General features: G+C 45.9%; 1 long non-coding RNA gene across 2 annotated transcripts; it reads right to left on the minus strand.

The window, feature by feature from the left end:
- Nucleotides 1-310: 310 nt before the first annotated feature.
- Nucleotides 311-13568, minus strand: LOC121831548 (uncharacterized). Of its 2 annotated transcripts, XR_006075075.2 has the most exons (5): nucleotides 12978-13568; nucleotides 10110-10205; nucleotides 4815-4963; nucleotides 2088-2240; nucleotides 311-1810 (listed from the first exon to the last, which is right to left on the minus strand). It is a non-coding gene; the product is annotated as an uncharacterized LOC121831548 (long non-coding RNA). The 2 variants fall into 2 exon arrangements; XR_006075074.2 differs by lacking the exon at nucleotides 4815-4963.
- Nucleotides 13569-14068: the final 500 nt, after the last annotated feature.

Below are 14068 nucleotides of genomic sequence, written 5' to 3' on the forward strand. Positions count from 1 at the left end.
CCTATGTAAGGTGGTCTCCTGCATGGGTCATGGGCATGTGTACTCACATAAATCACACACACACATACACATAATAATATTAAAATTTATTTAAAAAAAGAAAACTAGCCGGGCGGTGGTGGCGCACGCCTTTAATCCCAGCACTCGGGAGGCAGAGCCAGGCGGATCTTTGTGAGTTCGAGGCCAGCCTGGGCTACCAAGTGAGTTCCAGGAAAGGCGCAAAGGAAAGGCGCAAAGCTACACAGAGAAACCCTGTCTCAAAAAACCAAAAAAAAAAAAAAAAAAAAAAAAAAAGAAAACTAGCCTCAACACAAACCTTTTGCTCTTTATTTTCTTTTTTGTGTTTGAGAAAAGGTCTCGCTATATAGTTCAAGCCTTGAACTCACTATGAAGTGCTGGCTTTGAATTTACAACTTCATTTTCCAAAGTACTGGGATTATAGGTGTGGCTTTCACTTTTGTTTCTCATAAAAAAGGTGGCACACGCCTTTAATCCCAGCTCTCGGGAGGCAGAGGCAGGTGGATCTCTGTGAGTTCGAGGCCAGCCTGGGCTACCAAGTGAGTTCCAGGAAAGGCGCAAAGCTACATAGAGAAACCCTGTCTCGAAGAAAAAAAAAAAAAAAAAAAAAGTTCATGTAAGGGGCTGAAAAGATGGCTCAGAGGTTAAGAGTACTGGCTATTCTTCCAGAGGTTCAATTTCCAGCCACCACCTAGTGGCTCACAGCCATCTATATGAGATCTGGTGCCCTCTTCTGGCTGCGGGAATGTATGCAGACAGAACACTGTATACATAATAAATAAATAGATATTTAATTTAAAAAAAAGTTCATATGAATATTTGTAGCATTTTTTAAAATGAGCCAAATTTTGTTTATTTCTTTTATTTGAAGTATTCTTTGGTGACATGCTGGCCTGAGGCCACAGTCCTTAACTACTGCACAACTGCCATCAACCACTTGGTGTGGTTCCCCTCACGATCAGTTTTACGGAGGCTAATGAATCTCCCCTAGTTTCTTATTGTTATCAACCTTAATTAGGTTGCTTGGTGCTCGGCTCAAAGGGCCTCCACCTTGAGGCCCTTGACGTACAGAGGCTCCTCACAATTGGATACCAGCACACAGAGAGGGCCTTGGCTCTCATCGGAGGTTTTGGCAGTCACTCCAGCTTCCACAGACTAGTCCATCATGGATGAGGGTAGCCTTCAGCACCTCTTGTAAAGTGGTAAGCATCTACTACACCTTCAGCGGCAATGCTTCCTCTGCAAAGGTTGTGCTGTGGGTTATGCGAGAAGCCGGATCTTGAATGAGCGCAAGCTTCTGCCTCTGCACATCTTGGTGGGAGTAAGAGGGAAAGATTTGTAGCATCTTTCCTCATACTTGTCCCAAACTGAACAAGCAAGACTTCCTTCAGTAGGTGAATAGGTAAGTGCGATAGCCAAGGAAAACCGAATTAAGGGGTGATTCACTTTGGTTCACAGTCTCAAAGGTTTTAGCGCACAGTCCCTTAGCCACCTGTTGTCTGGGCCTGAGGTAAGGCAGACCTTCACGAGGGTGGGGCGTAGTAGAACCAAGTAGCTTTACCTCATGGTGGACTGAAGCAGACACAGATAGGAGAGGAAGCAGGGCACAAGACTGTCTTTCCAGGATGACTTACTTCCTTAGACCAGGCCCCATCTTCTACTTTTTACCACCTCAATAATGTCATCATATTATGACTCCATCGAGGGATTAATTCACAATGAGGTCAGAGCTCTCAGGGTCCAGTCACAGTTCCAAAGTCCTCAGCTGGCTACCATATGCCCCAGTGCATGCCTGTGAAAGAGGAGTCATATTCAAATGATAGCAATAAATAAACCATTACATACATTCAATTACAGAAAGAAGGAATATGTTGCCCAGGCATGTGGAAACAGGGATGAGTCACAGTGCTCAGACTAAGTGGAAGAAGCCATTCAAAAAGGCTAGGCAGATACTCTGGGAAAATCAAGGAGTTGGGCTGGGAGGGGAGGAAGAAGGGATGATAGGTAGAGCACAAGGGATTTTCAAGACAGTTGAACTATTTTGTAATTGTAGACACCTGAAACTCTACCTTAATGTATGTGAATTTAGTCATTTAGGAGGTGGGGAGTCCCAGGATGGAATTCAGATGTGAGGAGGACTGTGACTGTATCACAAATACAGCAGATGGCATTGCTGGAGAGGGCTTGGCGCTGACCTCGGTAATTTTAGAAGCGAGTGAACTCTGAAAGACGAAAGGCAGAAAGAACTGCACATAGATGCTTATCTCTGTTTGGTAAAGTTGATTGGCAAAGGATTCTGAAGCGTCTGTCCAAGCTCTTGGAACCACAGAGCAAGGTAGACGGAGGCCAGGTAGCAAGGCTAGGTGTCTCAGTGTGCGGTGAGAGTTCTATCACAGAACAACCAGAGACTGGGCTTGAATAATCCAGGTAAATTAGGATTGGAGACATCAGTTGAGCTCCTTCCTAATATGGCTGGTCGTGGATACATACATTACACATATGTATGTGCAGAGTGCAGCACACGTATGTTTCTACTTTTGGTAGAAGCAGCAAAGACACTGCAGGGAACACAGATATCACCCAGATCCTGGCTTCTAACATCATTTTTTAATAAAGAACCCACAGCACCTGGAGACACAGAGGATGATGGACTAGCCTCAGGAAACATCCATGTTCCTGGAGTATCTTTTAGAGCTACTGTTATGGACCAAATTGTGTTCCCCTCCAATCATATACTGAAGCTCCAATGTGATTGTGTTTGGAGCCAAATTCTTTAATGAGGTAATTACAGTTAAATGGGATCATGGGGGATGGGTCCCTCGTCTCATGGATGGTTCCCATGTAAGAGGAAGAGACTCCTGGAGCACACAGAGAAAGCCAGGTGAAGTCATGGGGAGAAGGGAACATCTGCAGGCTTAAGAGAGAAGCCTCAGGTGAACCAGCCCTGCAGGCATCCTGACTGCAGATGTCCAGCTCCAGAACTGAAGAAAGGAGTGTCTGTTCTTTAAACTACTTTGTGGTGCTTAGTTATGGCAACTCAAGCAGATTAATACACTCAGGAAGTGAAAAAAGCATCAGCAAAACAAGCGACCCTCCACCGTGGGATTAGACCAGAGACACAGCGGAAGGTGTTCCTAATGGCTGACGCTGGAGTGATCTAGATTCTAAACAGTAAAATCAGTGACATAATGCTGGGCTATGGGCCAAATATAAGCAAGTCCACGTGGGTTCTCACACATGTAAATGAAGAATGACTGAATACGTAACTGGGGGAAAGAATGTCCCAAGTAGAACATTCCGTATAGTAGATTCAGGAAGAGGAGCCTCACTCCCCTGTCCTAGTCAGCTTTGTCTACTTGACACAGCCTAGAGTTATCTGGGAGGAAAATCTCTATGAGGAATTCCATAGTTCACATTGGCCTGTGGGCATGTCTGTGGAGGATTGTCTTGATTGTTATTGCAGGAGGACCTAGTCCATTGTGGGCGGCACCATCCTTAGGCAGGTAGTCCTGGGCTGTATAAGAAACCATCTGTATAAGGGGGCTGGAGAGATGGCTCAGAGGTTAAGAGCACCTCCAGAGGTCTTGAGTTCAATTCCCAGCAAACACACCATTTATAATGAGCTCTGGTGCCCTCTTCTGGTGTGCAGACAGAACACTGTATACATAATAAATAAGTAAATCTTAAAAAAAAAAAAAAAAAAAAAAAAAAGAGGGCTTGGGGATTTAGCTCAGTGGTAGAGCGCTTGCCTAGCAAGCTCAAGGCCTGGGTTTGGTCCTCAGCTCCGGGGAGGTGGGGAAGGAGGTAAAAAAACAGAGAGAGAAAGAAAGAAAGAAACTAGCATAAGCCTGGGAGTGATTGAACCAGCAAACAGTGTTGCTCTATGTTCCTGCCCTGATTTCCCTAAATGATGGGCTGTGACCTAGAAATGTAAACCAAATAAACCCTTTCCTCCCCAAATTGCTTTTGGTCAGAGTGTTATATCATAGCAATGGAAAGCAAAGTAGCACACTCCCATCCAAATACAGTGACCCTTTTCCACAGGACACAGCGTGAAAAGAGAGGATAACAACCGAGTAGTGTAATGGTGAGATACGGTGATAACAAGGCCCTGAGACAACATGACAAGAGGGGCATTATATTACTCTTCTACTGCTATGATAGAATAGAACGTCCTGCTATGGCAATTGATAGAAGAAAGGCTTTATTTGGGCTTAAGATATCAGAGGGATAAGAGTCTATCACCAAGCTGCAAAGTGGTGGCCCATGCTTTTAATCCCAGAACTCGAGAGGCAGAGGCAGGCAATTTCTGTGAGTTTGAGGCCAGCCTGGTCTACAGAGTGAGTTCCAGGACAGCCAGGGTTACCCAGAAAACAAAACAAAACAAAAAAAACAGCAAAAAACAAAAACAAAACAACAGAAAACAAATAAAAACAACAATGAAGCGTCCATCACCGTCATGGCAGGAAGCACAGTAGCAGGCAGGCATGGTGACTGGGCAGCAAGCTAAGGGTTCACATCTTAAACTGCAAGCAGGAAGTAGAGAGCGCTAACTGGGAATGCTGAGAGGCTTTGAAACCTCAAAGCCCACCTCCAGTGACAAGGCCACGGCTGCTAACCTTCTCAAACAGTGCTGGGGACCAACCATCCAAATGCCACAGACTATGGGGGGCAGTTTCTATTTAAGCCATCACAGGCCCTTCATCTGGTTGAGTTTCCTGTCCCCAAGCCCCTGTCTTGTCATCATAAGGAAAAACATGTGACAAATGCTGGCAGAGCAACAGTTTGCAACTTACCTGTCCCGTGCTCCTAACCACCCAGAGACTGTCACAGAGAAAAGAAGTCTCTAGTCAGGCATGCTGACCTGTCTTCTCAGCATTTGAGAGCCTGAGGCAGGAGGATAGCTGCAGGCCAACCTGGGCTACATCGTGAGTTCCCAGCCAGCCTGGTATACGAAGGAAAAGAAAAAAATCTGAGTTACTCTCAGCAAGGAGAAGCCTAAGGAGACAGACTGTAAATGATGCATGGGATCCCGGACAGAAGAGACAGCCTGAGTAACTTTGAGGAAATAAGAAGGGATTGAGGTGTGATTTCTTTTTTTTTTTTTTGAGACAATCTCATGTTCCCCAGGCTGGCCTCCAGCTTGCTATGTAGCCAAGGGTGACCTTAAAATTTTGATGCTCTTGCCTTCACCTCTTAAGTACTAGATTATAAGGGTGCCTCCATACTGGTTTTTATACAGTGCTGGGAACTGAACCTAGGGTATTGAACACTCCAGGAAAGTACTGTAACATTGAACTGCAGCACCAGTGCCTGAAGTGGGACTTCCATGTCCCAATACTGGCCTCACAGGGATAACGGATGCACCACGCTGTGAAAATGGCATCATGAAACCCACGGTTAATGTACAGCAATGAAACAGAACAAGCCCACAAAGCACCACGTTACCGAGGGTGTTCACAGTGGGAAACATGGACTATGTGGGAATTCTACTAGTCTAAAATAAATACTGATACAGAAAATTTTTAAAATTATTTTAGGTTCCAGAATGGTAATATATTGTATTTTGTGAAGTGAGGGTCTGTTTTGCTGCCCAGGCTAGTTTCAAAATGTTCTTCCTGCCTCAGCCTCAGAATGCTGGGAATACGTGGTTACCATACTGCATCTGGCTCCAATGGTTTCAGCAAGGATAGATATTTCCATTTGGTATCTCTTGAGATGATAAAGACACGGGCAACTAAAACACAGGGAAGCTGCCCGCAGGTCAGAGGATGAGGGCAAGGAGTGGCTGTGTGGGTGTGAGTACAGGAAGCTAGTCCTGGTGCTTAGGACCTGGATTATGTTACTGGGATTGTTGAAGTTGTTCCATCAGCAGAAGGAAGGAAGGTGGCTGTGCTGCCAGAAGCTAGTGGGCCCGCTGTGGCACCATGCCTGTCTCAAACAACAAAAGAAATAAAAATAGAACTGCTCTGCGTGTGTGTGTGTGTGTGTGTGTGTGTGTGTGTGTGTGTGTGTGTGTGTGTATGTGTGTGAACAAGGGAACATTGAGATAGAGTCTCATGTAGCCCAGGCTGGCTTTAAGCTCACTAAGTAGCCAAAGACGACTTTCAACTCTTGGTTCTCCTTGCCTCCACTTCTAGAGTGCTGAGATTTAAGCATGCACCACCACATTGAACTTTACTCTTAAATATATAAAAAGAACTAGAAGTAGAGGAACAGAAGTTCAGGCAATGATATATTCATAAAAAATCTTTAGGTCCTACTAAACCTGAAAATCACACTCACTGACTGCCTATCTAGCACTGTGTCTGGACCTGGACTTTCTGTGGAGAGCTATATCTAGGACGTTCAGAGCAGTCATACAGCCTAGGATGGACTCAGGTGCTGCCTGCTTTCTTGAGGCTGTTTTCTTGGAAATTTGTAAGTGAGAGGTGACACTATAAGAGAAGACATTTCATGGGCAGATAGTCCCAGGCTCAGGTCACCTTCCCAAATGAGGTCCCTGGACACTTACATAGAGGTGGCCAGCTTTAATAAATAAAAACATGGAAGTCTAGATGAATTTGTGCTTCAAATAAGCAATATATGCTTAGTATAGTCTCTGTGATATAGATGAACCTGTAGTGGATTCTAGGACCAGAGAAGGATGGAGTGACTGCTAATAATAGGGTTTTCCCCTGAGGCATGAAAACACAATTTGGCAGGAGCGTGAGCTGCACAGCCCTGAGACTCATGGTAAACATGCATGCTTTGTGGTCGTGCATTGCGGCATAACAGATCTGTCTGATGTGCCCCCGGCAACCTGTGTTCTTTCTGGTCATATTCACCTGCCTTCTGATTCCTGTGTCTATAAGGGTTCCAGCAGTCCACCGGGGTTGTCTCTGGGCTGAGATCCTGTGTCTCTGGGGTCTAGTGGTTAGAGTACCCTCAGTTGGTTGTCCAGGGCCACACACTTCAACTTTCTGTGACTGGCAACTGGAGTCACCCATTGCTTGGGTTCCTCCAAGTCAGGATTCAGGCCCACAAGCCTGGAGAAATTTTGGGAACTGGAAATCAGTGCGGATATCAGAGCTGACATCATTCACAATTTTTGACCAGGCCTCATGTGACAGGGATCTTTGACTGGATGGAAGTTTCTAGGCTCCTAGTATTTCCTCAGGACACTCATGTTCACTCCTGTTCTTGGAGAAAAGGATAGGCACCATAGGCACCATGCAGAAGGCTTTGCTGAGTGCTGCTGAGAAGGCCTAAGGACCCTGAATCTTTGCAGTCTTGCAGACCGATGCTGCCCCCGAAGAGGAGAGGAAGGGCTGGGCCTACGGAGACCCTCATCTGTCAAACCTTTACCTGCCCAGACAGTGGCAGACTCCAAACCACCTGCTGTCTGTGATACATTTAGGGTAGATTGTTACAGCATTAAAATACGGATGCCGCCGGGCGGTGGTGGCGCACGCCTTTAATCCCAGCACTCGGGAGGCAGAGGCAGGCGGATCTCTGTGAGTTCGAGGCCAGCCTGGGCTACCAAGTGAGTTCCAGGAAAGGCGCAAAACTACACAGAGAAACCCTGTCTCGAAAAACCAAAAAAAAAAAAAAAAAAAAAAAATACGGATGCCTACAGCTTTACCCTGAATACTTGAGCATGTACACCATTATAGAATATTTGCTTGTATGCTGCACATGGTTACGCACACCTTTAATCCCAGCGTTCTGGAGGCAGAGGCTGAAGATCTCTGTGATTTGAAGCCAATCTGATCTACATATGAGTTTCAGTCCAGCCAGGGCTACATACTGTGACCCTGTCTCCAAAAGAAATTTTTCTTGTAGTTTTTTATTTTAATATTAAATTGGCAATAAAGCACTAATTGTAACTGCACATCTGTTGAGTTCTTGCAAATACACATAACTATGTTACCCAAGATCCTTTGCAGATGCACAGAACGTTCTAGCAGCCCAGAACACCCATGCCATTCTAGTCACTCTATCCATGGAAACATAAGCTGCTCTGGGTTTTCCCGCTGATTTGATCCCAGTAGTTCACATAAGACCAGCAGCACACACTTGTGGGGAAGACTTCCTTCTATAATATATTTGCAACTTGCCCATGTAGCTCTATGCATCAATAGTCTGTTCTTTTATTTTAAAGATTGATTTATTTTTATTTTATGTGTATGAGTGTTTTGCCGGCATGTATGGGTGTGTACTAAGTATGTATCTGGTACCAGAGGAGGACAGAAGGAATTGAATCCCCTGGAACTTTTGTGGACCATTGTAAGACATCATGTGGGCACTGGGAACTGAACGCTGGTCTTCTGTCAGAGCAGTAAGTGCTCATAACCACTGAGCCACCACTCTGTCTTCAGTAGTTTGAGCTTTCACTTGCTGAGTAGCACTGTTGCAAGCATACCACAACGTGTTTACATCCCCTGCTGACAGACACTTGGCTCCCTCCAGTTTGGGCTCTCATGAGTAAAGTTGCTGTGGACTTTTTTTTTTTTATGAGACAAGGTCTTGCTATGTAGCCATGGCTGGCCTGGAGTCCCCTATGTAGAGCAGGGGCTGGCCTTGAACTCAGAGATGAGCCTGCCTCTGCCTCAGGAGTGCTGGGATTAAAGGTATGCACCCACTATACCTGGCTCTCAGCTTGCTTTATTATACAATTCAAGATCACCTGCCCAAGGGTGGCATTTTACACAGTGAACTGGGCCCTTCATTAATCATTAACCAAGAAAATGCCCTCACAGACATGCCCAGAGATCGATCTGATAGAGGCAATTTCCCAACTGAGGTTCCCTCTTCCCAGGCAAATCTAGTTTGTGTAATGCTGAGAATAACTAACCAGTATAACCACCATAAAATACTTTTAAAGAAGATGAGGAGGGTTGGGTGGTGGTGGCATACACCTTTAATCCCAGCACTCAGGAGGCAGAGACAGGTAGATCTCAGTGAGTCTGAAGCCATCCTGGCCTACAAAGCAAGTTCCAGGACATTCAGGGCAACAGAGTGAAGCCCTGTTTCGAAGGGCAGGGGAAGAAGATGAGGAGGAAGAAAGATTACTGTACTAACTTTTTCTTGGAGGATATGTACAAGCATCTACTCTAGATGAGGCACCAACAACAGATCAGTAAATGATTCTTCTCAAGTCCAGCTTAGTGAACCAAAGAGTTTATCAGGCTTATTTACAGGGCACGGTGAGGGTTGCAGGAGTGTGGATGACTCCAACACAACCGCATCTCGGAGAAGTCTCATCTCAGCACAGCAGCAACTCTCTGAAGCTGCACCATGCAAGTTCCCTCGTCCTCCTGCCTACACACACACACACACACACACACACACACACACACACACACTCATACAACCATATACACACATACACACACAACCATACACATACACACATACACACACGAACACACTCATACAATCATATACACATACACCCCCATACATATATACATACTCCATATATATATATATATACACACACACATATATATATATATACACATCCGTACACACAGTTATACAACTATATACACACATACACACACAACCATACACACACACATACTCACACCACACACACTCATACAACCATATACACACACATATACACACATTATATACACCATACACACACTCATACAACCATATACACGCATACACACACATACAGCCATACACACACACACCACACACACACACAGACATACATACATAGACACACACAACCATGTACACATATACACACACTCACACACATACATATACACACTTACACACATACCATACAGACACACTCACAAAGGGAAATGGCTAGGATGTCTACAACTATCACATGTAACTTTTACCCCTTATATACACTACCCAGATGATATGTAGGGTGGGGGACATCCCTGGCTGGACCAATCCTCCTTCTTCAAGGGAACATCAATAGGCCCTATCTTGTGAGAATCTCTTGTGCATTCACAGCCTCTCTATTAAGATGCTAATGGTGGGTTTAAGAAATTGCTTAGTCATAAAGTACTTTCACTGAGACAGTGAGGACCCCAGCTTAGATCCCCAGCACCCACATAAAACATAGTCGTGTTCACCTGTAATCCAGCACTGGGAGGACAGAAGTGAGGACCCCTGGGATTTGCTGGCCATTCAGTGAAGCTGAGCTGATGATCTCCGGGCTCTGCAAGAGACTATTAAAAAAGAAAATAAGGTGGTGGGTGGGTCATCAAGACGGCTGAGTGGGTGAGGGTGCCTAAAAGAAGTATTGGCTCAGGACACCCCAAGAACAAGTTCTCAGCACAAAGGAGATTTATTTACCCCAGAGGGACAGAGGGCAGGGATAAGGGACAAAGACAAGAGACAGAGGATGAGGGAGAAGGGGGAGGGAGCCAGGGAGAGGGGACAGGGGTATTTGTCCCAGAGGGGGCAAAAGGACTTTCTGGATAGGGAGGAGACAGATGTGACCCATAAGAAAATGGCAGTTTATAAAAGTACAAGGGGAAACCCCGTGTTAGGGAGAGGTGTTTAATTTTAATTAGGCATGTTAATTATGTGAGCCAAAGGGAGCTTTTGATTGTTGGACTTCAATACTTTGATAACTGGACCCTGGTAGTCAGCCTCAGGAGGAGGAAGTGTCCAAATAAGGGACTAGACCTTGGTGGCTAGTTTTAGGAATGTAACCTAACTTTGTTGTTGTTTGTTTGTTTTTTTAGCAAGGGAGGGGGAGTGGGGGAGAAAGGCAAGGCCTGCTGGAGCCATGCTTGCCACACTTGAGCTGGCCAGAGTCCCTTCAGTGCTCATTATCAGTCCTGATGACCTGAGTTCCATCCCAGGACCCATACGGTGGAAGAAGAGATGTGCCTCTTCTGTCCTACAAGTGAATGCAATGAAAAATGAAAAGAAAATGAGGTGAAGGAGAGTTAGAGGGGTACACATAGACAAAGAAAGTGAAAGCAGGTACTCTGAGTAGGCAGCTTCCTGTTCCCTGGAAGACATTTAGCAAAGGTGGGAAGGCACAGAGGTGGGTTTCTTTCTTCTTTCCTTCCTTCCTTCCTTCCTTCCTTCCTTCCTTCCTTCCTTCCTTCCTTCCTTCCTTCCTTCCTTCCTTCTTTTTTCTTTTCTCTTTTGTTTGTTTGTTTTTTTTGAGATAGTGTTTCTCCGTGTAGCCCTGGCTGTCCTTGAACTCGCTCTGTAACCAGACTGGCTTCAAACTCAGAGATCTGCCTGCCTCTGCCTCCTGAGCACTGGGATTAAAGGTGTGCCACCACATCTGATCAGAGGTGGGTTTCTAAACAGGACTAATAGGGGGAAGGGGAGTACTCAGGGGTCTATTAGAACACCCAAGTCAGAGTGATTTAGGACTCCTAGCCTTAGGGCCCCTCCCATCCTGAAGGTTTAAAGCTGTTATTTTTTTCTTTCTTCGCATCTTGGTTTTCTGTCTTCTCTGTAAGTTCAATTCCTTTTCCATGCCAGGGAAGGACTCTATATGACCACCAACACCACCTTTACCAAATGTGATCAAGAAAGGTACTTCCAGCCTACACACACACACACACACACACACACACACACACACACACAGAGACAGAGAGAGAGAGACAGAGAGAAGGGGAGATACAGCCTGCATACACACACATACACACACAAAGAGAGAGAGAGAGAGAGAGAGAGAGAGAGAGAGAGAGAGAGAGAGAGAGAGAGATGATTAATGGTTATGAGGCCTGAGGACAATGTTTTATGACTACCACAAGCAACTTCTCCGAGAGCATGTCCTTGAAATAAATTATGACATGGGAAAAGCCTTTTCAAACACACAGTACTATATTTTAAGCCCTTGATTAAAATAGTAGAAGTCTAGTTAGTATGATGAAATCTCCTAGAATTCTGTATTTCAAATAAAATTGCTGTAGGGATCCATTTGGCATGATTACAACCATCTTGGGCATAATTGCAGTCTTGTGCTCCAGGCAACCCTGGCATATATCCCAGAGCCTATAAGACAAATGAAATCTTTTAGACGGTGAAGTGTGGTGTGCCAGCCACCAATGCTGGGCTGTTTCTTGACTGATGGAGACATGTTATTAATAGTGAGAACGACCAGGTGCATTCAGGGAGCTGCAGACCACTGTTGTCTAAGCATTTAAACCCCTTGCTTCTGGTTTGGGGTACAGGGAGCATCTTGTCAAGATGCTGTTCTGCCCGTGAATTTTTGCTAAACCACGCCCACGTGACCCTTGGCTCTGCATCTTCTTATATCTCACAGCATCTTCCACCTTTAGTGGCCAGTTCTCTGCACTGGGGTAACATGGGAGCTGAGCGTAGTGTCACATGCCGACACCCCCAGCCCATGGAAGCTAAGGCCTGAGGATCAGGAGTTCAAGGCCAGCCTGAGTTACTGGGGATGACATCAAAGAAAGCTCACCAAAGGTGGGAGCAGTGACACACATCTATAAACCTGGTACTTGTGGGGCACAGGCAGGAGGATCACAGTTTCACCATCCCTGTCTATACAGTGAAAGTCAAAACCAGCCTGGGCTACAAACAAATAAAAACAAACCACAGAACAAAAGATAGCACTTGGTCCTGGTAGCTCTGGGTCCACCTTTCACCCAGGTGGTTCAGGTCAAGTTGCAGAGAGGGCCATCTGAAGCTTGACTAGAAACGTGGTTTTGTGTGTGTTTAATGGAACCTTATTTTAGGTAGGCCAATTAAAAATGTTACATCTGAGGGGTTGGGGGGTATAAGCTCCGTGGAAGGGAACTTTGGCAACCCTAGGATACTGGAGACCTGAGTTCCAGACCCAGCAACACAGAACAAATGAAATGCTACATGAAAACCTTATATTCTGGTTTCTCTCTGGATATGTGAACAGTAGCATGTGTAAGGCTTTTCTCTACCCCATATTTGTATTTCCGATTTTCCTCCTAGCCAACGCAGCCATGCCCTCTCCACACTCTCCCTACCCTCTCTTAGCCTCCTATTTCCTCCTCAGTGTCTTCTTCGGGGCAGTTCTGCAGGGGATTGGTGTCTCACGATTTTAATCCTTACAGGTCTTCCACATTGCAAAGTCACAAAGAGAATCTCGGGTCACTCTTGAGTGGAAGAAAATGCGCAGACCGGATCTAAGAGGTCCAACCCACATGGGACTTTTGCTGTTCTGTCTTCCCAGGGAGTATTGCAGCATCGCTTTCGCTTGTTCCCAGCTGTGTTCATCATGACTGTAACTGCATGACTCTGAGGAAGTGCGCGCGTCCCCCGGAAGCGTGACGCCACATTCTGGTCACGGTTCAGCAGTCTTCCCACCGCTCAGCCTGAACTGCTTGCAGAGCGTGGCCCAGAGCTTGCATTTGTCGCCTCTAGCGGCGAAGCAGATGGGTCACCCGGAGCTGAATTCAGAAGGCAGAGTCAAGGCTCCCACCACCCGGAAGAGCCGCCTCCAGATGACGAAGTCCCAGACAAACAGGTCCTGCCTGCCCCAGGACCGAGAGTGAGCAATTCGCCTGTCATCCTCTGAGGGGAGACGTCAGCCCGCAGTGCTTGCCAACAGCACCTGGACCGTCTCTGCTAACTGACAAGACCTAACCAATCTTTTTTCATCTTTCATGAGGTCTGTGCTTCCAAACTTACTGCATACAAATGCGAAGGTGATTTCTATGTTTAAATTTTCATCCAAATCCCTAATAAAACTTTTCACTATGCTTCTGTTTTTACTTTTGTAAAATATCCATATTGTACTTTAGAATGGGAAACAAAACAAAGCAAAACCGAACAATACAAAAGAGGGCACTGTTACCCATTTCCTGGCTCACTGGATGAGGACAGCCCTCAGAAACCAGGGTGGAGCTGGCAGAGGCAAGTCTATGTCCCTCCAGCTCCCTCTACAGGGACCTGGCCAGCAGCCCTTAACTGTTAGTGAGGGAGCAGAGGCTGGGGAGAGGCGTCTGTGGAAGATGGAAACAGCTTAGAAAGTAGCTGAGGTTCCGCAGAGCCAGGGCAGCTCCGCCTCATCCGGGAAAATTAGTGTTTGCTGGGACACCTGCTGGGGAGGACATTC

The sequence above is a fragment of the Peromyscus maniculatus genome, chromosome 8 (assembly GCF_049852395.1).
Source record: "Peromyscus maniculatus bairdii isolate BWxNUB_F1_BW_parent chromosome 8, HU_Pman_BW_mat_3.1, whole genome shotgun sequence".
In the NCBI taxonomy this organism is placed as follows: Eukaryota; Metazoa; Chordata; class Mammalia; order Rodentia; family Cricetidae; genus Peromyscus; species Peromyscus maniculatus.